Below are 13,860 nucleotides of genomic sequence, written 5' to 3' on the forward strand. Positions count from 1 at the left end.
TGGTTCACACAGCCAGACCTTGTGAGAGGCAGCATTTCAACCCAATTCTGTCTTCCCTAAAAGTCCACTCTTCTAGGGCACCAAGCTGTGATACAGGTGAAGAATGATGAGACCCAGAGTTTAAGACTAAACAAATGAATCAGTAATTGTCATTGCAGTATTTTGTAGGAAAAATGGTTTACCTACCATGTGGTGTCCAAAATAGAATTTTTGAGTTCAATTTCCCAAATTCTGTTTCCCACCATGGATGATCTTGTTTGTCAAGTAAAATATTTAGTAATCTGCTTTGATTTATCACTTTCCCTCACTGTGTGTCTAAACCATCAAAAGCACATAGACTTAAAGCTAGATCATTGCCTACAGGTCCCTGCTTTAACTGGTCCCTGATATCTCTTGGACCTCTTAGTACACACTTCTTTTCCTTCTTGCTCACTAATCTTTGGTCAGCTGGTCTTTCTTTTCTCTGAACCTGCCAATGCCACTCACATTAATGCCTTCAGCTTGTGGCACTTGCTTTTCCCTATTTTTGAAATGCGTTCAGAATGCCTGTTTGGTAAGTAAAGTTTTATTGCAACATAACAATGCCTATTCATTTACAAGTTGCCCATGGCTTTTGTCATGTTCCAGTGGCAGAAGTAATTGTGACAGTGGGTGGTAATTGATAAGGAGAAAAGGCAACAATCTTTACAGAGTAGTTACAGTGAATCATGCAATGAATTATGCTGAGTGCTTTGCTCCAACTATCTAGACTTAGATGCAAATATTGAGTCTACAAATGACAAGCTGATAGATTCATGGAAAAAAAATCTTATTTGAATATGAGCCAAGATATTACCTTGGAGAAAATGGAGTGTGAAATGTTGAGGGAATATTACCTTATCAGCTTCAATCAGTTAAAATTAGGAGTGGGATGATTGGCTTTTAAGGACCAGCTTCAAAATGGTACCCAACACTGTGACTAATCATTTCTCTGTTTCTCTCTTTTAGAGAAAATTGTGGTTTTGAGGAAGACAGATTTTTCATTTGCTTAGCCACTCAGTAATGTAGACATTTCCCCCAAATGTCTTATGACTCATTAGCTGCCCAGACAGAAGGGCTGGGTGAGCTTGATCAACCAGGTCTAGCTGCCATCCTTATCTCTCTCTATAGCTTGAAGTCATAATCTGAAACCCAGTAATCTTCAACAAAAACATCATTTTCAAGCACTTTGGGGAAAATAGTCACTTTACTTGGAAGGGACCTGGAAAGAAAATGAACAAATGCATTAAAAAAGATGTTTCTCTTGACCCAAACTTCAAACATTAGACACATTGTAATGAGTTTCCAATCTGTGAAGTGTTTTTAGGGCATGGCTTCAGTATAACAGCGGAGTTTCCAGTGTCCATTCCTTTTTTCTTAAAGATGAAAATTATATGACAATAATTATAATGATGGCAAAAACAGTGATAACAAGAGTAGGCCAAAAACTATAAAAAAGAATCCCAGGATGGCTTAGCGTTGTTCCTTTCTGTGGGGCAGCCTTTCTGGGGCAGATTCTAGCAAATAGCTCAGAGATGCAGGCTCCTTCCAGTCTGTGATGTTCCATACACATCTCCCAGCTTCTAGACTTCATGAAGAAGAGAAAGAGAGAACATGGTAAAAGTTTACCATATATGTAATTTCCTTGGTCCCGCTTTGACACATGTCAGTTTTATTCGTATTTCAATGACCAGAAACAAGACGTCACTTGGATTAGATGCAAGGGAATTGGAAAACATAATCCCTGACTTGGCAACTACTTCCCAACAACAACTCTATATCATAGAAAGGGAACGTGGCTCTTTGATTTTTTTAATCCATTTGTGTGTTGGCAACTTTCCAAAGTTCATGACATAATACCATTTTACTACAAGTAAATAAAACTATAGTATCAACTGCTATTTCTTCCTATTTAAAAGTATTGTGATATGAATTAAATAGGTTAAGAAATGCAAACTGTCTAGAATAGTGAATAGTGAACTCCAATAAAACCCTGCTCTATGTTGGTATTCAGTGCAGTTCATTTGTTCCCATTGAAGTTTATTTAAGGCTTATGCATCTGAAGAATTTATTTCCCAGTTAGGACTGTGGCAGTCTCTGTCTTCTTTAAGCTATTATGAAATACACTAAACTAAGGTTACACTGAATAGACAGGATGAAGGAATATTCCGCTTTGTGTTCAGCCATCAGCTTGTCCAAATTCATGAGACTGATAAATCCTCAGACCAAAGTGGTTTCTGTGGTGTTAGAGTTACTGCTCGAAAAGCTCACCAAGTGTTCTCATATATTTAATTGTATTAATGTCCTATGGCTGCCATAACAAATTATTACAAATTTTATATCTTAAGCAAGAGAAATTTATGGTTTAACAGTTCTAGAGGCTACAAATCTGAAATCAAAGTGCTGACAGGACTGGTTCCTTCTGGAGACTCCAAGAGAAAGTATGCTTCCTGTCCCTCTCCTAGCTTCTGGAGTTGCTGGAATCCTTTGGCATGTAGTTGTATTATTCCAATATCTACCTTTGTCTCCCCGTGACATTTTTTCCTGTGTGTCTGTGTCCAAATTTCCCTCTTCTTATAAGAACACTAGCCACTGGTTTAAGGCTCACCTTAATCTAGTATTACCTTCTCTTAAGTTGATTATATCTGCAAAGATTCTACTTTCAAATAAGGCCATACTCACAGAGCCTAAGGATTCTAACTTTAACATATCTTCAGACACAATTCAACCCACAGCATTAATCAAATTAATTTTAGTAAGATATTTTTACTAATATAATAACAGCAGATATTTATTATGTGCCTGCTATTCACCAGGCATTGTAACTATTGTCTTATTTAATCACAACACTCCCATAGAGCAAGTCTTGTTATCATCATAATTATTATCACACTGTTTCATATGAGGAGACTAAGACATAAAGAAGTATAGTAACTTGTCATAGGTGAGACAATGAATTGGCAGAGCAAGAATGGAAAAAAGTCAGTATTGAGCCCAGAGTCAGTGGTTTCTTCCAATATCCTGTATAGTTGGTATCTGTTTTCAATGAGGTAATTGTTCCTGAAACCAATATAAATACAGATTATTTCTCCAGTTACATTCTAGCATGTGGGGACCTTTTTTTGCTGCTACCTCCTTCACAGGTTTTACATTTGAAACTTCCTGCCCCTATGGGTATGTGTTCCCCAATTTTCATCTCAGAATGATGCTGCTTTTCTCCAGCTCAGTTAACCACAGCCAAAGATAGCTGAACCTTTCCCTGGAGCTGTGCTCTTGCTCAAGGCGAATATTCAATGCCAGTTTCCCCCTCAGAATCTCTGGCTGATATGCTGCTTATCTGCAGAGCCACAAGAGGCCATTCTACCCTTCCCATATGGCCTTAGTGTTTGTACAGTACTTTACAGAGAACTTGCGTTATTAATCCTCCTACTTGCAGAGAAATCAGAAATTACTATTTTGGGGTGCAACAAACTGCTATTTTTGTTCTTCATCTGAGGTTTTACAAATTACAATAATTTCCTGCTGTGACAAGCAAAAATAAACAAAAAAGTGAAGATATATAAAGGCACAGTTAATGATCCTCTCCATAGTGACTGCTCCACTTCCAAACCTCTGGGGTAGCCAATGTTATTAGCCTCATATGCACGCTCCCATTTTCCTCCTTGTTCTGATATACATATGCCAACATGAAATAATGTAAGGGTTTGGTCTAATTACTTTTTAACCAAACAGAATATTACATATATTACTTTGAAACTTGCATTTTTCATTTGACAATATGAATATAGCACATAGATCATGGATATTATACAGCATTTAGTTTTCGGACTTTTTGTTTTCCTTAGTCCACTTATTCTCTTCATGGTATCATTCAGTACCAAGACTTTAGAAATCTCTGGATTACTGATTCCAAATTTCTACCTCCCAACAGGACCTTTGCCTGAATTTCAGACTTGCATATTCAACTACCTAATCTTTGTTACTCTTTGCCTGTCTCATAGATTTTTAAAAGTTAACCTGTTCACCGTGGAGCTCCTAGTGTTCGCACCACTCCTGTTCCCACCAAGCTGGCTCTCCGTGGACTCTGTCTCATCTTAGTTTATGAAATGCCATCATTCCTCTGACTCAACCTCCTAAAATCTTGTGAATCCTCTCTTTCTCTGCTATGCCACGCTGAATCTTTCAAATCCCTTTCACTCTTTCTTCAGAACATATTCAGAGTCCAGTCACTTCTGACCTCTTTCCTATTTCCATTGTGGTTTAAGCCACTATGTTTTCTCACTCGCCTTGCTGCAGCCTCTTCACTGACCTCCCTGCTTCCTCCCTTATGCAGCTCTCTCAAGTCTTTATTCAAATATCACCTTCTCAGACAGCATCTTTCTAGATACTCTATTTATAACTGCAATGTAAACTGTACCTGTAGCCCTGAAAAGAGAAGCCTCCCCTAGCCTGGTGACAGAGCAAGACTCTGTCTGAAAAGAAAATAAAAGAAAAGAGGAAGGAAGAAAAGAAAAGAGAAAAGAAAGAAAGAGAGAGAGAGAGAGAGAAGCTTCCCCTTTTCTGCCTTGTCACTTGTGGTCCATACAACAAGGCTAGTGCTTCCCCTGAGGAGGCAGCCCACCTGTGACTGGGTTAAAAATCACAGGTGAGATATGAGGTAAAATACTCCGTCATGTTTTTCAATCAAGAGCCTTGCCTTTGCAAATGTTTGGATCCTTTCTTGGCATTCCAAAAGCAAAAAGCAGATAATTTCATCTCCTTTTAGGTAATTGATTCTCCTGTCTGTTAGTTAGACACAGGAGAAGGGGAGGGTGATGTCCTGGGTCTTGTACACCTGTGTCTGGAATGCTCTTCTGCTCTTTTTCAGGGATCTGCTTTTCAGTTAATATTCACTGACCGCCTTCTGGTGCCAATCATTGTACTAGGTGCTGGAGATACATCCATGGATCAGCTCTACGTGGCCTCTGGTCTGCTGGTGTTTGCAGGTCCAAAGTGACCCTCTTGTAAAGTCTTCCTTCATTTCACTCCCATCCCACCCCTGACTCCTGTCGCTAAGCACATCTTTTTACCATTCTTAACTCCTGATGTTTTATCTAATATGCTCTTCACACACATACACACGCACAGCTGCTTCCCTAAGCCACACCAAGGGAAGGATGATGTTAGAACAATAAGAGAGAGTTGCCTTTGAATCTGTGCTCACACTCAGAAGAATTCCTATAACTCCAATCCCTTTACTTTTCTCCTTCCCCTTTCAGGGTTCCTGAAGATTCACATATTCTCTCTGGTGATTAGTAAAATGTTCTGCTGGTAATTCCAGGACTGATTTCTGCTGTCTGCCTTGTGGCCATAGCCAGAGCTGCTGATTCTGCCCTGGATCCAGCCAAGGCCCTGGACTCTGACTCCTATTACAGCCCTGCAGCTCTTTTTAGAGTGGGAAGGGATCATTTTCCTGGGGTTAGAACTCTCTATTTAGTTTTCTCAACACAGGATTACTGAGGAGGAGGGTGTGCCCTGGGTCCTGTAAACTTGTGTCTGGAGTGCTCTTCTGCTCTTTTTGTCTGATCTACCTTTCATTTTTTAAAATGGGCTTTAAGCAAAATCAGAGTCTTGAAACTAACCCAGATCTGATTCAGATAATATTTTAACGAAATTACTATTTTTTTTGCACCCTGAACTATACTGTTAACATCATTATCCTCATCAAATTACAATTTAATATGTATTTAGTATGTTTATAGTAACATTAATAGTTAAATCTACCCATTGAGGGAGTTGAGGGATCAGAGGCTCAGAGAAGAAGAGAGCCTTGCTCAGAGCCAAGCGAACGTCTCCCTGTTTCTCAGTCCTATTCCCAGTGTTCCAGGCTGATTTTCAGCTCCAGAGCATTTTCTTCTGTTTCCTCCAGAAGATTCATCAGGTCCTCAAGCCAGGAGGCTTTCTGGTGAGCTGCTCTGGCTATGCAAGGACCCTAAATCAGCAAAGAGACTACCTCTTATCTCTTTCTCAATGTAGCAGAACCTGTTCCACTATACTGTCCTCGTTGGTTGATGTTCCTTTTCCTGGCTGAACTGTGAGGAAGGAACTCTGTTATTTCCGTCCCTGGAGTCTTGGAGCCCATCCTAGGGCCTGACATATTCTACTGAACTAATCTGTTGGATAATCATGAAGATGAGACACAGGCTGGTCCTTTGCTTTGATCTAAGACATAGGTCTGATCTAAGGCCCCAGGAAAGTGTGTCTTCATAGACCCATGAATATCATGAAAACAAAATAATCACTCTCCTTATCCTCAAGCCTCTGGTCTTCAGTAGAACCACATTTACTGCTAATGAGTGAGAAATAGCACAAAAATAATAATTAGACATGAAAAAGAAGCAGGAGCTCCAGGAAAACAACCTACATCTATGGTGTATTGATAAATCACTGCGCCATATATAGTAGCCATTACTATTATTTCTGTAGTAGTCATCATGTCTAATATGATGGTAAACTAATTACATGGATTATCTCATATAGTCTTCCTAAGACCTGATAGGAAGGCACTATTGTTTTACCCATTTCATAGATAACAAACTCTAAAGCACAGAAAAGCTAAGTAGCTTGCCATTAGCACGCTGCAAATAATAGAGCTATTCTTTAAATCAAGTCAATAGGACTCTAGGACTCATGTCTTTAAAAGTGAGATGGCAAAACAATCCCATCATGACATTTCAGACAATGTTTTGAAAGCCAAATAGGGCTTCACTTTGTTTTGGCATTAACAGACAGGGCAGTGTGACTGGAGTTGACCCAGTAATGAGTCAGAAGTCTGTCTCCAGTCCTGATTCTGACAACTAATTTGCAAAGGCCATCTGGGCTACAACTTCTTTAGTTTAGAGTGATAGATGGAGATAGCTGGTCATGGCAAAAATATCATGGGTTTTGCAGGCAGACAAAGTTTAAAGTTGGCTTTGTCACATGCTATGTGTCCTGGGACAGGTGACTTAATCCTTCTAAACATCTGTATTTCACATCTGGAATGGACATATAAACCCCTATGATAATAAAAGCTGTTGGGGGGCAGTAAAAGTGTTCTATAAAGAGACAAACTCAGGTTGGGCACGTGGCAGTTGCTCAGACGAGCACTCCCACAATATGCTCCAGTCCTTTTGCAGGTAGCTTGTGTTCCCAGAGCTCCTACTTCTCCTTTATGTCTAATTTTCTTTGTCCTCCTAATACAAGTAACCCTTATGATCTGTGGCTGTGGGTTTGTGGTTTGGATGTTTGTGTGGCATGGCACCCTCGCTCCTTGTTTTAACAATTTACTTTTCTTGACACAACCTTTGACTGCCCTGGGTGTAGGATTTCTATAATGTCTCAGAAGGCTTTGAGGGAGTCTGAACAATTCGACCATTGTTCCCTTCTGAGGTTTTGGACTAAGGGAGTACTATGCACAAAGGGAATAAAAACAAATCCTCAACTGGAAGAAAATTCTTTATCAGTAGTCAACCAAGATTCCAATACCCACTAATATACAGATCTCTGAGAACTTTGAATTAGTGTGTGATAAAGTCTGGATGAAATGTGGTGTCTTGTCTTCTTCATATTTAAATATTGGGGCTCAGGGACTAAAACATGCATATACAGGAAGGAACATTTAGATGGGTGCCGTGTTTTCTGAACATATTCACCCTGGTGAACACATGGGTGGGAAGAGGGAAGCTAACAGGAGGACCAACCTTCCCTAGAGCACAGGGCCTGCCCAGGAGAGTTTATTGCACCAGGAGACAGGGTGAGAAAGCGATGGGGCAACTTGAGTTCCTGCCCAACAAGACACAGTGACCTGCCCTCCAGGAAATGTGGCCCAAAGAACGCATGGCCTCTGGTCAGTGAGCTTAACGAGGCCTGCTTCTGAGAGAGGGATTCAGGAAGAAGTACAGAGAGGTGAGCCTGGCATGAGGGAAAAGTGGTAGATATTTCCTCCTCCACAAACTATTAATCAGAAAGGACTCTTCAATGCATTTCCTTTTCAAGTGACTGCATAATTCACTTGTTAAATTTCTAGATGATAAAGCTAGAAAGGATCATTCAGGACATCTAGTCTATCAACAACTTTTGGATACATAAACTAACCACTAACAAGAATAAATGATTTGCCTAAAGAATTCCAGGGTTCTGAGTTGCTCAACCAGAATTTTTCCTCATAGGAGGGTCCACCTCTGATCTTGAAGTGCTGTTGTATGTTTTCTTTGTATTCCATTTTCTCTTATGCTTGTTTCTTTTTTTCCCTTTTACACTTTTTTCTTTCCATTCAACCATAATCTATAACCCACTGATAACCAGAAACGATTTACTAATGTACACAGAAAATGGTTAAAAGGGCAACTCATTCCTAAGTACATACCCAATATAAATAAGTGTTGATAGCCACCAAAATACATTAGACATGAATCTTCACATCAGTTTTATTTGTAATACTCCCAACTAGAAATTACTCATATACTCACAACAGAAGCATGGATAAAAAATTCATACAATGGAATGCTACACAGCAATAAAAAGGATGAACTACTAGCACATACAATAACATGGATGTATTTTGAAGATCTTATATTAAGAGAAAGCAGACACAGAGGATTATATACTCTATGATTTCATTTATATGAGGTTCAAGAATGGCCAAAAGTAATCTATAGTGATAGAAGTTGGAATAATTGGGGTGAAATTGGGAGCTATTGACTGGGAAGGGGTGCAATGTAACTCTATTTTTATAAGGGTGCCTGGATATGTGAAGATAATCTGGCTTTGAACTTTAGAGTATATTTATTATTATTATTATCTGAGACAGAGTCTCGCTCTGTCACCCAGGCTGGAGTGCAGTGGTGCAATCTTGGCTCACTGCATCCTCTGCCTCCTAGGTTCAAACAATTGTCCCACCTCAGGCCCCCATGTAGCTGGGATTATAGGCATGCACCACCACACTCAGCTAATTTTTGTATTTTTAGTAGAGATGAGGTTTCACCATGTTGGCCAGGCTGGTCTCAAACTCCTGACCTCAAGTGATCCACCCACCTCGGCCTCCCAAAATGCTGGGATTACAAGTGTGAGCCATAGCACCTGGCCTATAGTATATTAATTATATCTATGTTTAAAAAATCTTTAAGAAGCACTAGAAAAGCAAAAAACTCGACAAATAGGCAGGGGGATTAACATATCCAAACCTGGGCTAATAAAGTTACTGTAATTGAATATCAAATTTAACTTTGAGGTAGTAGCCAATGAAAAACTTCCTAATGATTTCCACTGCCTTTTAAAAAATAAAATAAAAATAGTCAGAAGATAAATATTTTAAAAGAGATTTTGTCTTTCTAAAATTCATTCATCATACAGCCTTTTGAATGCAAGACACTGACCAATATAATGGGGAAAGCTTCTGATAATAATTCAGCAGAAATATTGAAATATCTTAATATGTTCATTCTTTTTCTATTAAACTTTTATAAGGCTCCCATTTATAAGGAAGAGCAATGACTTTTTTTTTTAAAAAAAAAAACAGAAAAAGAAGCTATGAGATCAAGGGAGAGAGTCAGTTACCTAACTCCCAAGAGACAGAGCTTAGACACACACACACACACACACACACACACACACACACACACACACGAGTCACCCAGGGATCTTGTTAAAATGCTGTCTCTGATTTAGCAGGTCAGGGTGCAGCTGAGATTCTATGATTCTAGCAAATCCCCAGGGAGTTGCTTTTGCTGTCAGAACAAGCACCACAGTTTGAGTAACAAGAGCTTACACCACTCAAGAAGTGTTTACCCATCTGTGTTAGCCTGTTTTCATGCTGCTGATAAAGACATACCTGAGACAGGGCAATTTACAAAAGAAAGAGATTTAATGAACTCATAGTGCCATGTAGCTGGGGAGGCCTCACAATCATGGTGAAAGGTGAAAGGCATGTTTCACATGGTGGCAGACAAGAGAAGAGAGCTTGTGCAGGGAAACTCCCCTTTAAAAATCCATCAGATCTCGTGAGACTTATTCACTATCATGGGAACAGCACAGGAAAGACATGCCCTCATGATTTCACTACCTCCGACCAGGTCCCTCCCTTGGCAAGTGGGAATTGTGGGAACTACAATTCAAGAGGAGATTTGGGTGGGGACACATCCAAACCATATCACCATCATTTGTGTTATTGTGTTGAAATTATTTGTGAAAAATCAGATTTCTGAGCTCCCTCTCCATAGGAGGAGGGTCCACGGATACTGCTGCCTTTTTAAAAAAATGAATCTCTTTTTTCATACCAGTACCATGCTGTTTTGATTACTATGGCCCTGCAGTATGATTTGAAATTGGGTGGCGTGATGCTTCCAGCTTTGTTCTTTTTACTTGAATTCCCTTGGTTGTTTGGGATCTTTTTTGGTTCTATATGTATTTCAAAATAGCTTTTTCTAGTTCTGTGACACATGTTATTGGAAGTTTGATATTAATTGCATTGAATCTGTAAATTGCTTTTATAGATTCAATGATATGACTTTTAATGATATTGACTTTTCCTATTCATGAGCATGGCATGTTTTTCCATTTGTTTTTATCAACTGATTTCTTTGAGCAGCGTTTTGTAGTTCTTATTGTAGAGATCTTTTACCTCCCTAGTTGGCTGAATTCCTTGGTATTTTATTATTTTTGTGGCAGTTATGAATGGGATTGCCTTCCTGGTTTGGCATAAAATTCTGACATACACTAAAATTTTGGAGCTGCTGACTTAGAGAAATTGGCTTATCACATGTCCCTTAAATTACAATTCTCCAGTAAGTATATATTTTTTTGCAACCAGTTTCAGAAATCAGTAAAAACTGAAGGAAAAGGTAAAGAACATATTTTTAACCTTTCAGAGAGATCACTCACTTATTGGATGTGCAGTTTACTTTAGTTCATTCAATCCTTATAAATATCCTATGAGGTAGAAGTTATTGTTCATATTTTAGAATTAAAAATAATAGATAATCATCATTGAGCATTGAGTGTGTCCTAAATATTATGCTAAAGGCTTTAAAAGCACCATTTGGCTACCAGAGTAGCCAAATGAAATAGGCACTAGTGTCATCTTCTCCACTTTACAGTTGACAAATTGGAGACAGGGAGATTACTTCAGAGTCTGTCTGACTTTCGAGTGCTCAAGCCTCACAATTGCCTGTAGGACCTCCCTGCACTAACTGACATTGCAAAGGAAGCAGCTGGGCCAGCATCTAACTAAGATTGTTTTAGACTTTTTTTGTTTTAACTAACAATTTGGCCAGTGGACACATTTTATTTTCCTTTCATTTCACTATTATTACTCCATCTTTCAATTATTTTGCTTTGAGGAGTACCAATGAGAAGACATAGGGACTCAGACTATAATTACTAACATCTGTATAGTATTTTACAGTTTACAGATTATGTACAAAATACTTGGGCTGATTTGATTCCTTAAACCACATGTATCCTTTAAGATCCAGGAAAACTGAGTTCCAGGAAAATGTAATTGATTTATCTGGGATTTAGACTCTAACCTTTTATTCCAAATCTGTGAGCTCCTACTAGATTAGTCTGTCAAGTAGGGCAGGGGGGAGAAGAGCCAAATAACAGTGTAGGAGAGAGGGAAAAGCTTTCACTTGGAGCCTGGAATGTGATGTGCTAGACCTGGCCCTGCCACCAGCTCCACACAACCTCAGGATTTGGTTTCCCTTTTTGGGGCATAAAATTTTAATCTAAAATGAAGGTTTAGAATAGACCAGCTATTTTCAAATAGTGTTGGTTCATTTTTATCAAAATCTTTTCTTTTAAAGAAATCTTACAACAGACCACTAACTCATGAAGCAAATCTTACAGCAGGCACTTAACAATTGGACCACTAGCAACCTACCTTTTCCATTCTAGAGCAAGGTAAGATATTATTTGTTTTTATCACTGAGTACTAGAACAGTGTCTGCTACATAGCAGGTACTCATTACATCCTTGTTGAGTGAATAAGACTCTTTTATGGACTCTTCGGGGCACAGTAAAGAGACCATTGAATCAACAGGTCTGGTTTCTCTGTGGTTCTAGGAGATCCCATTTCTGGGAAACTAAAACCTCTCATAAGAGTTCAGATATAATGCAGAGATTTCTCTGAATGTACCTTTACATATAAGGACCTCAGATGTTTCCAGACACACTGATTTCTACAAGTACAGAATTCTGCATCACTATTTTCACATCGTTTTATATAATAGGTTTAAGAATTGGTTTCTTTGGCTTGCATTCTTTCTCAAGAAAATGCCAACTAAAGAGCAAAACAAATAGACAAAAACTGAATGTACTTAGTGTCTTCGTTTTTTCCCTTGTCATGACTTCTGTGCACACATCCTTCTATTAACTCTTCTGAAAGGTTTCTGGATTATCATGGAACTAGTCTTCTTCTTTTGTTGGGGGAGATATGTTGTCTACAAATCTGACCATTCCACAGCCAAGACTTTATTTCTTTTGTTTTTGAATTAAAATAAAAAACATTTTAGTATGAAATCTTTTAAAATGCCAGAAAGTAGAAAAAATAGTACAACAAACATTTATATATTCACTATATTTTACAGTTGCCAAGGGTTTGTCATATTTATGTTATACCCATTTTTTCTTTTCTTTTTGCTTTCTTTCTGAAGGATTTCAAAGCAATTCAGACATCATGTCATTTCACCCCTACTGCAGCATACTACAAACGTTTCCTTTTCTTTTACTTGGGACCAACAAACAATTTGTTTTAAACTTTGGGTAGGAGAGTAAACATAGCTCACTTTCACTTATATTTTTAAGTGATCTCAGTTATTTAATCAATACATTGATAACAGTGATTGCTCACATTTACCTAAAGCTTTATATTTATACGTGCACGTGTGTGTACAGTGCTATGCAAATGGCAATATCCTTATGCTCTTCTTTAATCCCTGGGCCTACTTCCTAAGACAGGGACTACTTCTCTTTCTATTTTACCTATGAGAGAACTGAGGCTAGAAAATGAAGGATGTTGACTTGACCCCGGAGCCTTTGCTGTGCACAGCCTGCCATATTGCCTCTTGGAAATTTGTCTCTACTTATGATACACAGCTTTCTTCTTTTCTGCTGTAGAGTTGCAGAATGTGCTATAAGGACCTTAGAAATACCTGAGGCAACAATGCCCATCAGTAGCTCACCATTAGAATTACCCTATTGCCAGATACTTTCGTAGATCAATTAAACCAGGATTGCTGGAAGAAGATCCCTGTTCTAGAATTTGTAGTAGCTCCCTAGCTGATAGTCAGGGCTGGGGATCATTAATCTACTCTAAGGCAAACTCCTAAGTATTAAAACTAGATTAAGGCCTATTGAAATAAAAGGACGTGTTCAATATCTCTTAGTCCACTCCTGGAAGATCTAGGCCTAGAGTCCAGGCATAAAGAATTGAGACATTCTCCTTTGGGTTCTTCTTTTTACTGCATGGAAAGGAGGCATAGAGAATATTTCTTAGGTCATTTTTGATAACACATCCTTTTATCTATTTTCAGAGGCTTAACTCTTCAGTCTACTATGACTCCTAAATCCTTGCTGGCCAAGCTGTTTACTTTGTTCCCATGCAGCCAAATCCTGGTCCCCAGTGCTGATATTTGTGATATTTTGGCAACTTCATTATGCTTTAGAATTTTGTCATACAGTACTTGAACTCATGGAATTAGCATTCTTTTTTTTTTATTTGTTTAATTTCTTTTATTATTATTATTATTATTATACTTTAAGTTCTAGGGTACATGTGCATAACGTGCAGGTTTGTTACATATGTATACTTGTGCCATGTTGGTG

The sequence above is a fragment of the Mandrillus leucophaeus genome, unplaced genomic scaffold (genome assembly GCF_000951045.1).
Source record: "Mandrillus leucophaeus isolate KB7577 unplaced genomic scaffold, Mleu.le_1.0 Scaffold261, whole genome shotgun sequence".
Taxonomy (NCBI): domain Eukaryota; kingdom Metazoa; phylum Chordata; class Mammalia; order Primates; family Cercopithecidae; genus Mandrillus; species Mandrillus leucophaeus.